Source organism: Saccopteryx leptura, chromosome 5 (genome assembly GCF_036850995.1).
Source record: "Saccopteryx leptura isolate mSacLep1 chromosome 5, mSacLep1_pri_phased_curated, whole genome shotgun sequence".
Classification (NCBI taxonomy): Eukaryota; Metazoa; Chordata; class Mammalia; order Chiroptera; family Emballonuridae; genus Saccopteryx; species Saccopteryx leptura.
The window spans coordinates 90,780,600-90,793,250 of NC_089507.1; the positions used below are offsets into that span (position 1 = coordinate 90,780,600).

Consider the following 12,651-nt stretch of genomic DNA (forward strand, 5'->3'; position numbering starts at 1 on the left):
TTCCCCTTGGCGATCAAGACAAGAATTGGGCTCCTCATATTGTGTGTCATAATTGTGAGGAAATGCTTCGTGACTGGACAAAAGGAAAATGCAAAGAAATGTCTTTTGGTATTCCCATGGTTTGACATGAAACCTAAGGACCACAGCAGTGACTGTTATTTCTGTCTGATCCATACAAAGGGCATTGGCAAGAAAAAATGGCATATGATCACATATCCTAATATTCCTTCAGCAGTACGACCTATCCCACACTCTGAGACACTCCTGGTTCCAGTTTTCAATGGTTTTATTTCTTCTAAGGACAAAGAAAGTGAGCATGGTGATCAAGTGTATTTTGAGAAGACGCATGAGGCAATAAATGGTTGTAGAATCTGAAGGGTCTTCTTCTGATGCCAAGTAGTCATTAACCCCTCAGCAGTTTAGCCAACCCAAATTGAATGACTTAGTAAGAATGACATAAAAATTGTCCTCAACCTTCTGAAGTATGAGGAGCATAACTGGATCATTTGTGTGGATCTTAAAATGGTAAATTTCCTACTAGGACAACAGAGAGGTTTCACGAAGTACCCTTGCTTTCTGTGTTTGTGGGACAGCTGAGCTTGGGAGAAACACTGGACACAGAAGGAGTGGCCGAAACATGAAGCTCTGGATGTAGGGATGCAAAATATTGTGAATGAACCTGTAGTTAATCAAGACAGGATCATTTTCCTCCCACTTCACATCAAACTTGGCATAATGAAGGAGTTTGTTCAGGCTTTGAATAGAGAAAGTGAATGCTTTCAACATATTATTTCTGCTTTTCCTGCCTTGTCTTTTGAGATGATAAACGCAGGTGTATTCTATGGACCTCAAATTCGAACCCTCATACGTGATGATGAATTTGCCAGGAAGATGAATAAGGAGGAAAAGCAGCATGGCAGTCTTTTGTGGCAGTTACAAAGAACTTCCTTGGCAACAAAAAAGCAGAAAACTATGAACTTCTGCTTCAAAGGATGCTGTTGGCTTTCTGTGACATTTGATGTAACATAAGCGTTAAGATTCACTTCCTGAACAGTCACCTTGATTAGTTTCCTGAAAATCTTGGAGCTGTTAGTGATGAGCAGACTACTGCTGGAGCATTAAACAAGTTTGTCCTCAACAAGTACACAAATGCAAGAGCTAAAAACGCAAATTTTTGCCTGAATAGAATTTAAGGAAGTTTTACGCAAATTTTATGATTAAAATAAGTGTTTTAATATGTTCTATTTTGAAATTATAGACAAATTCTGATGTAATATCTTTTAGTGTATTAGTGTATTTACTGCATTATATAAATTATATTTTCACAAAGGTGATGCCCAAGAAGACATTCTACTTCATTATGTTAAATTAAATGTTGAAAATTTTACAATAAGATGAAAACCCAAAATTTTGAGTTGCAAAAAAACTGTAGCTTATAGAGAAAATATAATGTCAGATTTGAGATCAGTACACTCGAATTAGGTAAGAACAAGTGTTTTTGTGGATGCAACAAAAATTTTGTTCCCCAGTGTTATCAACGAAAACTGAGGCATCACTGTATTTTCTTTTCTTTACTGAGGTTCTTTGCTCTTTTGTTTATTTGTGGCAGTAAAAGAAATAATTTTATGCAAATTTGGAGCATAATATTCTGAATCCATTAGCAATATGAAAAAAAGGAACCAAATCCTCTCCTTATTATTCCAAAGATTAAATATCATAAAAATCTTATTCCTCGATGCAGCTATTTTGTAGTATATGGTAATAGCCCTTCGAGTTTGGGAAATTAAAATTTTTTTGTTCTCATTCTTTTTAAAGGTAAGTAGGCAAAAGGGAAAATGTTTAATACAATGCACAGATTACAAATTAAAGATGAAAGTCAGGAAATGTAAAGGTAAATATTCTCAAAGGAACTTTAGCTAATGTACCCTGACTACATGCATGATGATCTGTCAGCACTACACATTTGGTGTTTCTACTGATGAATTTGACATTCCAGTCACCAACCTTAGTGACGCTGTAATTTATTGGACACTAATTTAAATGTAGACATGAAAAACCTACTATGGGAATTATTGCTTATTAAAATTCATATTTATTTTTATTCTCTGCATTATATCTCTGGATAATTAAAATTAAAAATCTAATTATTTATATTCACAGATTTTTACTTCCCATTACGAGAAGAAATGTTGCTGAATCAACATGATGCTAAAAACTGATCTACTTGGTAAACTGTTCAGTCAACATAGCCCAAATTCTAGTCAGAATGGATGGCTGACACTTAATTGAATCACTGAGACATCCAATCTCACTCACTTAATCGGAGGCAATTGAGTATGTGCCACCCTAAGCTTTGACTTCAAGGGGATAAATTCAGTAAAATTTCTGGATATCTTCTCTTTTGCCATCTCCCCTTATCCTCCCCCTACCCTACAAGTCAGAGAAGGGAACAAAAGGGTGAGATAATGCAGATGAAATATTTTGTGTATTTCACGCCGGGGTGGATGACGTCAGAGTAATGGCGCAGTAGGAAGCGATACCAATAAATCTCCCCAAAAACTCAACAAGATCTTCAACCAGAAACAGAAAAATCTATCCTTGGAGCCTCCAGATGTTCCGCAATACACCTGAAGGTATGGTGGAGCGAAAAATTGGTTAAATATATAATTAAACCCCAAAGGAAATAGGGAGTAAGAAATGCTCTGCATTCCTCACTAACCTAAATAGGGCTATTTCACTGGGAACTGAGAGTATAGGAGCTAAGGTAGGCAAAGGGGGTGAATAGATCCAGGCCGCGGCACAAACAGCCGAACCAGGCTGTGGCACGGAGATCCAAGCCAAGGAAAAACTGTGCCTGTGGCAACCCAGGCAATACAAGCTACCACTCGCGCCAAACCCAGATAAAGAAAGACAAGTGGGGCAGCCATTTTCCCGATCTCCTGGTCGGCACACACAGATAGTGGGCAAGAGATTCCTCCGAGCGCCCCGGGAGTGGGCACCCGTGTTACCCCACAGAGAGGCAGAGTCAGAGGCCTTTGTGTGGGCTGAAAAGCAGAATCTCGGGACCTCCCCAGCGCTCTGGAAAAGCTGTGCACGGGGAGGGAGCGAGAGCTAATTCCAACACTGAATCTTTTCCGTGCGGGCGTGGGTTTCACTCGGAGTGTGAGACTGCCATGCCAGCCTGATATCCTGGTCGGCACGCACGGAGAGTGGGCAAGAGATTCCTCCAAGCGCCTCGGGAGTGGGCGCCCGTGTTATCCCACAGAGAGGCAGAGTCAGGGGCCTTTGTGTGGGCCAAAAGCGGAATCTCCAGGCCACCCGGTGCCCTGAAAAAGCCGTGCACGGGGAGGGAGCGAGAGCCAATTCCAACGCTGGAACTTTTCCGTGTGAGCAGGGGTTTCACTCAGAGTGTGAGACTTCCGGCCAGATATCCTGGTCTGCACACAGATAGTGAGTGAGAGTTTCCTCCAAGTGCCCCAGGAGTGGGCACCGCCCGTGTTACCGGACAGAGTGGCAGAGCCAGAGGTCTTTGAGTGGGCGGAAAGCCCTGCCTGATTATGCTAGCAGCTCTGACTGACTGAGCCTTACCCAGAGCCCTGTGCTGAGTGGGAATAGAGTGGGGAGTGACCAGCTCTTTGAGCCTCTTACTATCCAGGCAGAGGCAGCAGCAACCCCATAGCTGGATTATCAGGCTACTAATTGAGGAAGGAAAGACTAGGACAGAGGCTCCGGGAACACGGACTTTCTCACTGTCAGAGCCTACAAATGCTAATGAGCCTCGACTGCCAACGAGACTGAAGCCCAATACATGACATTGCCATAGAGACAACTGCAAACCTCTACCTGAGCATGCCACAGGGGCAGAACCCGGGGTACAGAGTTACTGACCAGGAAGAGGGAGAGAAAAGAAAAAGCAAGAAGATAACCTCTCAAAATCAAGAATAATCCACAGACTTTATAACCTATCCCATTTTATTATATTTGTTTGTTTCTCTTATCTTCATTCTTGATTTTTTTTTTTCTTTTTCCTCTTCCAATTTGTTCGTTTAATTCTCTGCTGGTCTTACTCTCTCCTCTCCTTGAACTACACTACCTATAAGTGTTACATCTCCCATTATCTTTTCTTTCCTCTTCCTTTCTCTCTATGAGGGTTGCACTCCAAACTTAACTCTCTCTCTCTCTCCTTTTTTTCTTTTTTCTTCTTTTAGTGGTTCCCTCTTTTTTTCTCTCTCTCTTTCTTTTCTCCCTCTATATTAGTTTCTTCCTTTCTCCTTTACGTCTCCTCTCATTCAATCCTCAATAACAAACAAATTATCTTATCTGAGACTCAAACTTATGTTTGTGGCATTTGGGGGGGGGGGGGGTTTACTTCACTTTTTAAACTCACTAGCAGTGCTCCCAACCCTGGATCTCAATTTTATCTAGTTCTTGTTCCACTAAATACAATAGTAATTTTTAAATTTTTTTCTCCCCATTTTCCTGTTTCCCTCTTATTCCTCTCATCATATCTCTTAGTCAACCAACACCTAAAAGCAAATCATTTTATTCTTGACCCAAATTTTTTCCTTATTTGCATTTTGTGGGTCCACACCCCCTTCTTTTGCCCCTTTATTACTTCTCCCCAACTCAGGCCCTCCACTACAGGCATTGTTTGTTCTATTTAGTACAATATAATTCACAGTTCACCACAAGATTTTCTCAAGAAAGAGGGGAGAGGAGAGGAGAGGAAAAAAGGAGGGGGGGGGAATAATTTTCTTTTTCTTTTTTATTAATTTTTAATTTATTAAAAAAAACTATTTTCTATTTTTTATTTTTATTTTTTTAACTTTTTATTCTTTATTAAATCTCATTAATACTATCAACAAAACCACCCTCAAATGCCAATAAGGAAGATAAAATCGAATATCATGGATACAAAAGAAAGAGAGGTAACACAGCTAGATGAGGAAAAATCTATGGAGAAAAAATTTAATATATTGGAAACCTTGGAGCTAAATGACAGAGAATTCAAGATAGAAATCCTAAAAATCCTCCGAGATATACAAGAAAACACAGAAAAGCAATTTAGGGAGCTCAGAAAACAACTCAATGAACACAAAGAATATATTTCCAAGGAAATTGAAACTATAAAAACAAATCAAACAGAGATGAAAAACTCAATTCACGAAATGAAAAACGAGGTAACAAGCTTAGCTAATAGAACAGGCTAGATAGAAGAGAGGATTAGTGAAATAGAAGACAAGCAACTTGAGGCACAACAGAGAGAAGAAGAAAGAGACTCAAAAATTTTAAAAAATGAGATGGCCCTATAGAATTATCTGACTCCATCAAAAAGAATAACATAAGGATAATAGGTATATCAGAGGGAGAAGAGAGAGAAAATGGAATGGAGAACATATTCAAACAAATAATAGATAAGAACTTCCCAAGCCTGTGCAAAGAATTAAAGCCTCAAATTCAAGAAGCAAACAGAACTCCGAGTTTTCTTAACCCCAACAAACCTACTACATCCTAATGAAATTGGCACAAACCAACAACAAAGAAAAAATTCTCAAGGCAGCCAGGGAAAAGAAGAATATAACATATAAAGGAAGGACCATTAGATTATGATCAGATTTCTCAACAGAAACTCTACAAGCTAGGAGAGAGTGGACCCCAATATTAAAAGTCCTGAAAGAGAGGAAATTCCAGCCAAAAATACTATAACCATCAAAACTATCCTTCAAATACAAAGGAGAAATAAAAATATTCACAGATACAGAAAAGATGAGGGAATTTATCATCAGAAAACCCCCAATCCAAGAATTACTAAAAGGGGTTATCCAACCAGATACAAAGAACAAAACAAAATAAAACCACAAGTAAAAGCTCCAATAAGAAAACAATAAAACCAAATTTAAACTGTGACAACAAAAACAATCAAAAAAAAGGGGGAGAGAATAGAAATTAACAGTAGCAAAGGACGTTGGAGTACAGAAGTACTCACAAAATAGTGCATGACAATGAACAGGGTGGGAACCCTTTTCATTACTTAATGGTAACCACCCTTGAAAAACCACCACAGAAGCACATGATTTAAAAAAGATAACAAAGAAGAAAGAAGTATGGAATACAACAAAAAAAAACAAAGGATAAAAAAACAAAACAAAACAAAAGAATCAAACAAGACACAAAACTGACAGAAAGCAATGTATAAAATGGCAATAGGGAATCCACAAGTGTCAATAGTTACACTAAATGTAAATGGATTAAATTCACCAATAAAAAGGCACAGAGTAGCAGAATGGATTAAAAAAGAAAATCCAACTGTATGCTGCCTACAAGAAACTCATCTAAGCAACAAGGATAAAAACAAATTCAAAGTGAAAAGCTGGAAAACAATACTCCAAGCAAATAACATCCAAAAAAAAAAGCAGGCATAGCAATACTCATATCTGACTCATATCTGATAATGCTGACTACAAGACAGGAAAAGTACTTAGAGACAAAAATGGCCATTTCATAATGGCTAAGGGGAAACTGAATCAAGAAAACATACCAATCTTTAATATATATGCACCAAACAAAGGAGCAACAAAATATATAAGACAGCTACTTATTGACCTTAAAACAAAAACTGACAAAAATACAATCATACTTGGAGACCTCAATACACCACTGATGGCTCTAGATTGGTCAACCAAACAGAGAATCAATAAAGATATATTGGCCTTAAACAAAACACTAGAGCACCTGGATATGATAGACATCTACAGGACATTTCATCCCAAAGTGACAGAGTATACATTTTTCTCCAGTGTACATGGATCATTCTCAAGAATTGACCATATGTTGGGCCACAAAAATCACATCAGCAAATTCAGAAAAATTGAAGTTTTACCAAGCATATTTTCTGATCATAAAGCCTTGAGACTAGAATTCAACTGAAAAAGAGGAAAAAAAACCCACAAAAATGTGGAAACTAAACAACATACTTTTAAAAAAATGAATGAGTCAAACAAGAAATAAGTGCAGAGATCAAAAGATATATACAGACAAATGAAAATGACAATACAACATATCAGAATCTATGGGATGCAGCAAAAGCAGTGATAAGAGGGAAGTTCATATCACTTCAGGCATATATGAACAAACAAGAGAGAGTCCAAGTTAACCACTTAACTTCACACATTAAGGAACTAGAAAAAGAAGAACAAAGGTAACCCAAAACCAGCCAAAGAAAGGAGATAATAAAAATCAGAGCAGAAATAAATGAAATAGAGAACAGAAAAACTATAGAAAAAATTAATAGAACAAGGAGCTGGTTCTTTGAAAAGATCAAAAAAATTGACAAACCCTTAACAAGACTTACCAAGGAAAAAAGGGAAAGAACTCATATAAACAAAATCCAAAATGAAAGAGGAGAAATTACCACGGATATCATAGATATACAAAGAATTATTGGAGAATACTATGAAAAACTTTATGCCACTAAATTTAACAATCTAGAAGAAATGGATAAATTCCTAGAACAATATAAGCTTCCTAGACTGAGTCCAGAAGAAGCAGAAAGCCTAAACAGACCAATTAGTAGGGAAGAAATAGAAAAAAACTATTAAAAACTTCCCCAAAAATAAAAGTCCAGGCCCAGACGGTTATACTAGTGAATTCTATCAAACATTCAAAGAAGACTTGGTTCCTATTCTACTCAGTCTTCAAAAAAATTGAAGAAGAAGCAATACTTCCAAACACATTTTATGAGGCCAACATAACCCTCCTACTGAAACTGGGCAAGGACAGCACAAAAAAAGAAAACTACAGACCAATATCTCTAATGAATACAGATGCTAAAATACTAAACAAAATACTAGCAAATCAAATACAACAACATATTATAAAAAATAATACATCATGATCAAGTGGGATTCATCCCAGAATCTCAAGGATGGTTCAACATACGTAAAATGGTTAACGTAATACACCATATCAACAAAACAAAAAACAAAAACCACATGATCTTATCAATAGACACAGAAAAGGCTTTCAATAAAATACAACACAATTTTATGTTTAAGACTCAACAAAATGGGTATAGAAGGAAAATATCTCAACATGATAAAGGCCATATATGATAAGCCATCAGCTAACATTATATTAAATGGCACAAAACTGAAGGCTTTCCCCCTTAAATCAGGAACAAGACAGGGTTGTCCACTCTCTCCACTCTTATTTAATGTGGTACTAGAGGTTCTAGCCAGAGAAATCAGACAAGACAAAGAAATAAAAGGCATCCATATTGGAAAAGAAGAAGTAAAGGTATCACTTTTTGCAGATGATATGATCCTATACATCGAAAACCCCAAAGAATCCACAAAAAGTCTACTAGAAACAATAAGCCAATACAGTAAGGTCTCAGGATACAAAATTAACATACAGAAGTCAATAGCCTTTCTATATGCCAACAATGAAACATTTGAGAACGAACTCAAAATAATAATCCCCTTCACGATTGCAACAAAAAAAATAAAATACCTAGGAATAAACATAACAAAGAATGTAAAGGACTTATATAATTAAAACTATAAACCATTGTTAAGGGAAATCAAAAAAGATATAATGAGATGGAAGAATATTCCTTGTTCTTGGTTAGGAAGAATAAATATAATCAAGATGGCCATATTACTCAAAGCAATATACAAATTTAATGCAATTCCCATCAAAATTCAATGACATTTTTTAAAGAAATGGAGCAAAAAATCATCAGATTTATATAGAACTATAAAAAACCCCAATTAGCCAAAGCAATCCTAAAGAAAAAGAATGAAGCTGAGAGCATTACAATACCTGACTTCAAACTATATTATAGGGCCACGACAATCAAAACAGCATGGTATTGGCAGAAAAATAGACACTCAGACCAATGGAACAGAATAGAAAGCCCAGAAATAAAACCACATATATATAGTCAAATAATTTTAGATAAAGGGGGCAACAACACACAATGGAGAAAAGAAAGCCTCTTCAACAAATGGTGCTGGGAAAACTGGAAAGCCACATGCAAAAGAATGAAACTGGACTACAGTTTGTCCCCTTCTACTAAAATTAACTCAAAATGAATCAAAGATCTAAACATAAGACCTGAAACAATAAAGTACATAGAAGAAGACATAGGTACTAAACTCATGGACCTGGGTTTTAAAGAGCATTTTATGAATTTGACTCCAAAGACAAGGGAAGTGAAGGCAAAGATAAATGAATGGGACTACATCAGACTAAGAAGTTTTTGCTCAGCAAGAAAAACTGATAACAAAATAGACAGCCAACTAAATGGGAGATGATATTTTCAAACAACAGCTCAGATAAGGGCCTAATATCCAAAATATACAAAGAAATCATAAAACTCAACAACAAACAACCAAACAATCCAATAAAAAAAATGGGAAGAGGACATGAACAGACACTTCTCCCAGGAAGAAATACAAATGGCCAACAGATATATGAAAAGATGCTCATCTTCTTTAGTTATTAGAGAAATGCAAATCAAAACTGCAATGAGATATCACCTCACACCTGTTAGATTAGCTATTATTATAAGACAGGTAATAGCAAATATTGGAGAGGCTGTGGAGAAAAAGGAACCCTCATACACTATTGGTGGGAATGTAAAGTAGTACAACCATTATGGAAGAAAGTATGGTGGTTCCTCAAAAAACTGAAAATAGAACTACCTTATGACCCAGCAATCCCTCTACTGGGTATATACCCCCAAAACTCAGAAACATTGATACGTAAAGACACATGCAGCCCCATGTTCATTGCAGCACTGTTCACAGTGGCCAGGACATGGAAACAACCAAAAAGCCCGTCAATAGATGACTGGATAAAGAAGATGTGGCACATATACACTATGGAATACTACTCAGCCATAGGAAATGATGACATCGGATCATTTACAGCAAAATGGTGGGATCTTGATAACATTATACAAAGTGAAATAAGTAAATCAGAAAAAAACAGGAACTGCATTATTCCATACGTAGGTGGGATATAAAAGCGAGACTAAGAGACATTGATAAGAGTGTGGTGCTTACAGGAGGTGGGGGGAGAGGGAGAGGGGAAGGGGGAGGGGGAGGGGCACAAAGAAAACTAGATAGAAGGTGACAGAGGACAATCTGTCTTTGGGTGATGGGTATGCAACATAATTGAATGACAAGATAACCTGGACATGTTTTCTTTGAATATATGTACCCTGATTTATTGATGTCACCCCATTACAAAAATTAAATTTTAAAAAATATATTTTGTGTATTTCTCCATTCCCGAATCCTGTCACCTCTTTCTAGAAGTAACTCTGATGTAGAAACTCCATACTAAGGAAACCAGTGTCAGTCTAGAGCAGCAATTTTCAACCAATGTGCTGCAGGAATTTATTTTTTTATTTAGAAAATTAATTTTAACAGGATGACACTGATCAATAAGTGTACATAGGTTTCAGACAACTACCACTCCATCATTTGAATAGTCAATTATGTTTTATATCCATCACCTAAAGCCAAATTATTTTCTGTCACCTTGTATTTGTCCTTCCTTACACCCTTCCCTTCCCCCAGCCCTTTCCCCCCATCCCCCTCCCCTGGTAACCACTGGACTCTTATCTATGTCATGAGTCTCAGCTTTGCATCCCAACTATGTGTGAAATCATAGTTTTTAGCTTTTTCTGAAGATCCATCCATGTCATCATAAATGACCCTATGTAGTCATTTCTTATGGCTGAGTAGTATTCCATAGTATATACAATATGTACCACTTCTTCTTTATCCAATCCTCTATCGAGGGGCACTTTGGCTGTTGCCATGTCTTCTGCAAGAAGTTTTAAAACATGCAATACCTATTTAGTCAAGGGCACTGACCTCTTTTTACTTAAATTGTCAAATAAAAAATAACAACAGCCAACAATAGCTATCCAGTGTGAATAAATCAAAATTATACCTAATTTTTGTCAGATTGGCAAAATATATTTTTTTGGTATGCCACAGAATTTAATTATTAGTTTATGTATGTCATGAGATGAAAAAGGTTGAAAATCACTGATCCCAAGCAAGAGTCAGCACACTGTTCCTCTAAAGGGGCAGATAGTAAATATTTTCAGCTTCTCAGGCCATAGGGTCTGTCTCAACAACTCAGCTCTGCTGTTGGGAACACAAAAGCAGTCGCAGACACCACGTGGACAGATGTGTGTGGCTGTGTTCCAATACAACTTACTTACAGAAACAGGCAGCAAGCCAGGTCACAGTTTGCCAGCTCCTGGTCTAAAGAATTCTGCTTATCTGATTTTTTCCTATTTTATTAAGGTTATGTTCTATTTTATAGTTGGAAAACTCAATGCTGTTTATTTTTTTAATTTTTATTTACTTTTTTTTACTGTGTAACCCACTTTAGTGCCTGCAGCCTCCAGGCAGAGGCCAGGCAGTTGTTCAAGCCCATAGTTGGCTCTGGTATGGGGCACTATGAGATACCCAGGGGCAGGCCTGCCATAAATCCAGCGATGGGATTCAGCCAGTTCGCACCAGTTCAATAGAACCAATACCTAATTTTTTCCTGTTTGGTGAACCAGTTATTAAAATCACATTTATAATCAGAGTTCTCTCTAAGGTAGACTCCTGGGCAGCCACCCAATGTGGAAATCACAAATTTAGAATCCTTACTCTTTTTTACTGTTCATCTGCGCAATAACGTATTCTAAGCAACTGTAGTAATGTTCATTTTGTCCATAGGTGAAAAAAATTGCAAGTGAGGATGTCAATCAAGAAGCAATATAACTTGACGTGTGGTGGCACAGTGGATAAAGCATTGACCTGGAACGCTGAGGTTGCCAGTTCTAAACCCCAGTTTTGCCTGGTCAAGGCACATATGGGAGTTGATTCTTCCTACTCCCCGCCCCCTTCTCTCTCTTTCTCTTTCCCTCTCACCTTGCTGTCTAAGCTGAATTTTTTTTAAAAAAGAAGCAATATGGAAATTGTTTTTTGTCAGGTATTGTTTAATATTTTATTAACCTTTTACTTTTTGATTAATTTTAATGGGGTAACATTGGTAAATTAAGGTACATATGTTCAGAGAAAACATCTCTAGGTTATTTTGACATTTGATTATGCTACATTCCCATCCCCCAAAGTCCAATTGTCTTCCCTCACCTTCTAAGTGATTTTCTTCGTGCCCTTCCCCTCCCCCAGCCCCTCCCTCTCCTCCCCACACCCTATAACCCCCACACTCTTGTCCATGTCTCTGAATCTCATTTTTATGTCCCACCTATGTATGGAATCATATAATAATTAGTTTTTTCTGATTTACTTATTTCGCTCGTATAATGGTATCAAGGTCCATCCATGTTGTTGTAAATGATTCGATGTCACCATTTATTTTTTTATTTTTTATTTGTTTTAATAATTTTATTTTTTTTAATGGGGTGACATCAATAAATCAGGATACACTTATTCAAAGATAACATGTCCAGGTTATCTTGTCGTTCAATTATGTTGCATACCCATCACCCAAAGTCAGATTGTCCTCTGTCACCTTCTATCTAGTTTTCTTTGTGCCCCTCCCCTCCCCCTTTCCCTCTCCCTCTCCTCCCTCCCCCCGTAACCACCACACTCTTATCAAAGATGTCAGCAT

At 37.2% G+C, this 12,651-nt stretch overlaps 1 non-coding gene across 1 annotated transcript; it reads right to left on the reverse strand.

Moving 5' to 3' along the window:
- Positions 1–11,398: 11,398 nt before the first annotated feature.
- On the reverse strand, positions 11,399–11,526 carry LOC136407380 (small nucleolar RNA SNORA42/SNORA80 family). The gene has a single exon (XR_010751922.1). It is a non-coding gene; the product is annotated as a small nucleolar RNA SNORA42/SNORA80 family (small nucleolar RNA).
- Between the last annotated feature and the right edge of the window lie 1,125 nt (positions 11,527–12,651).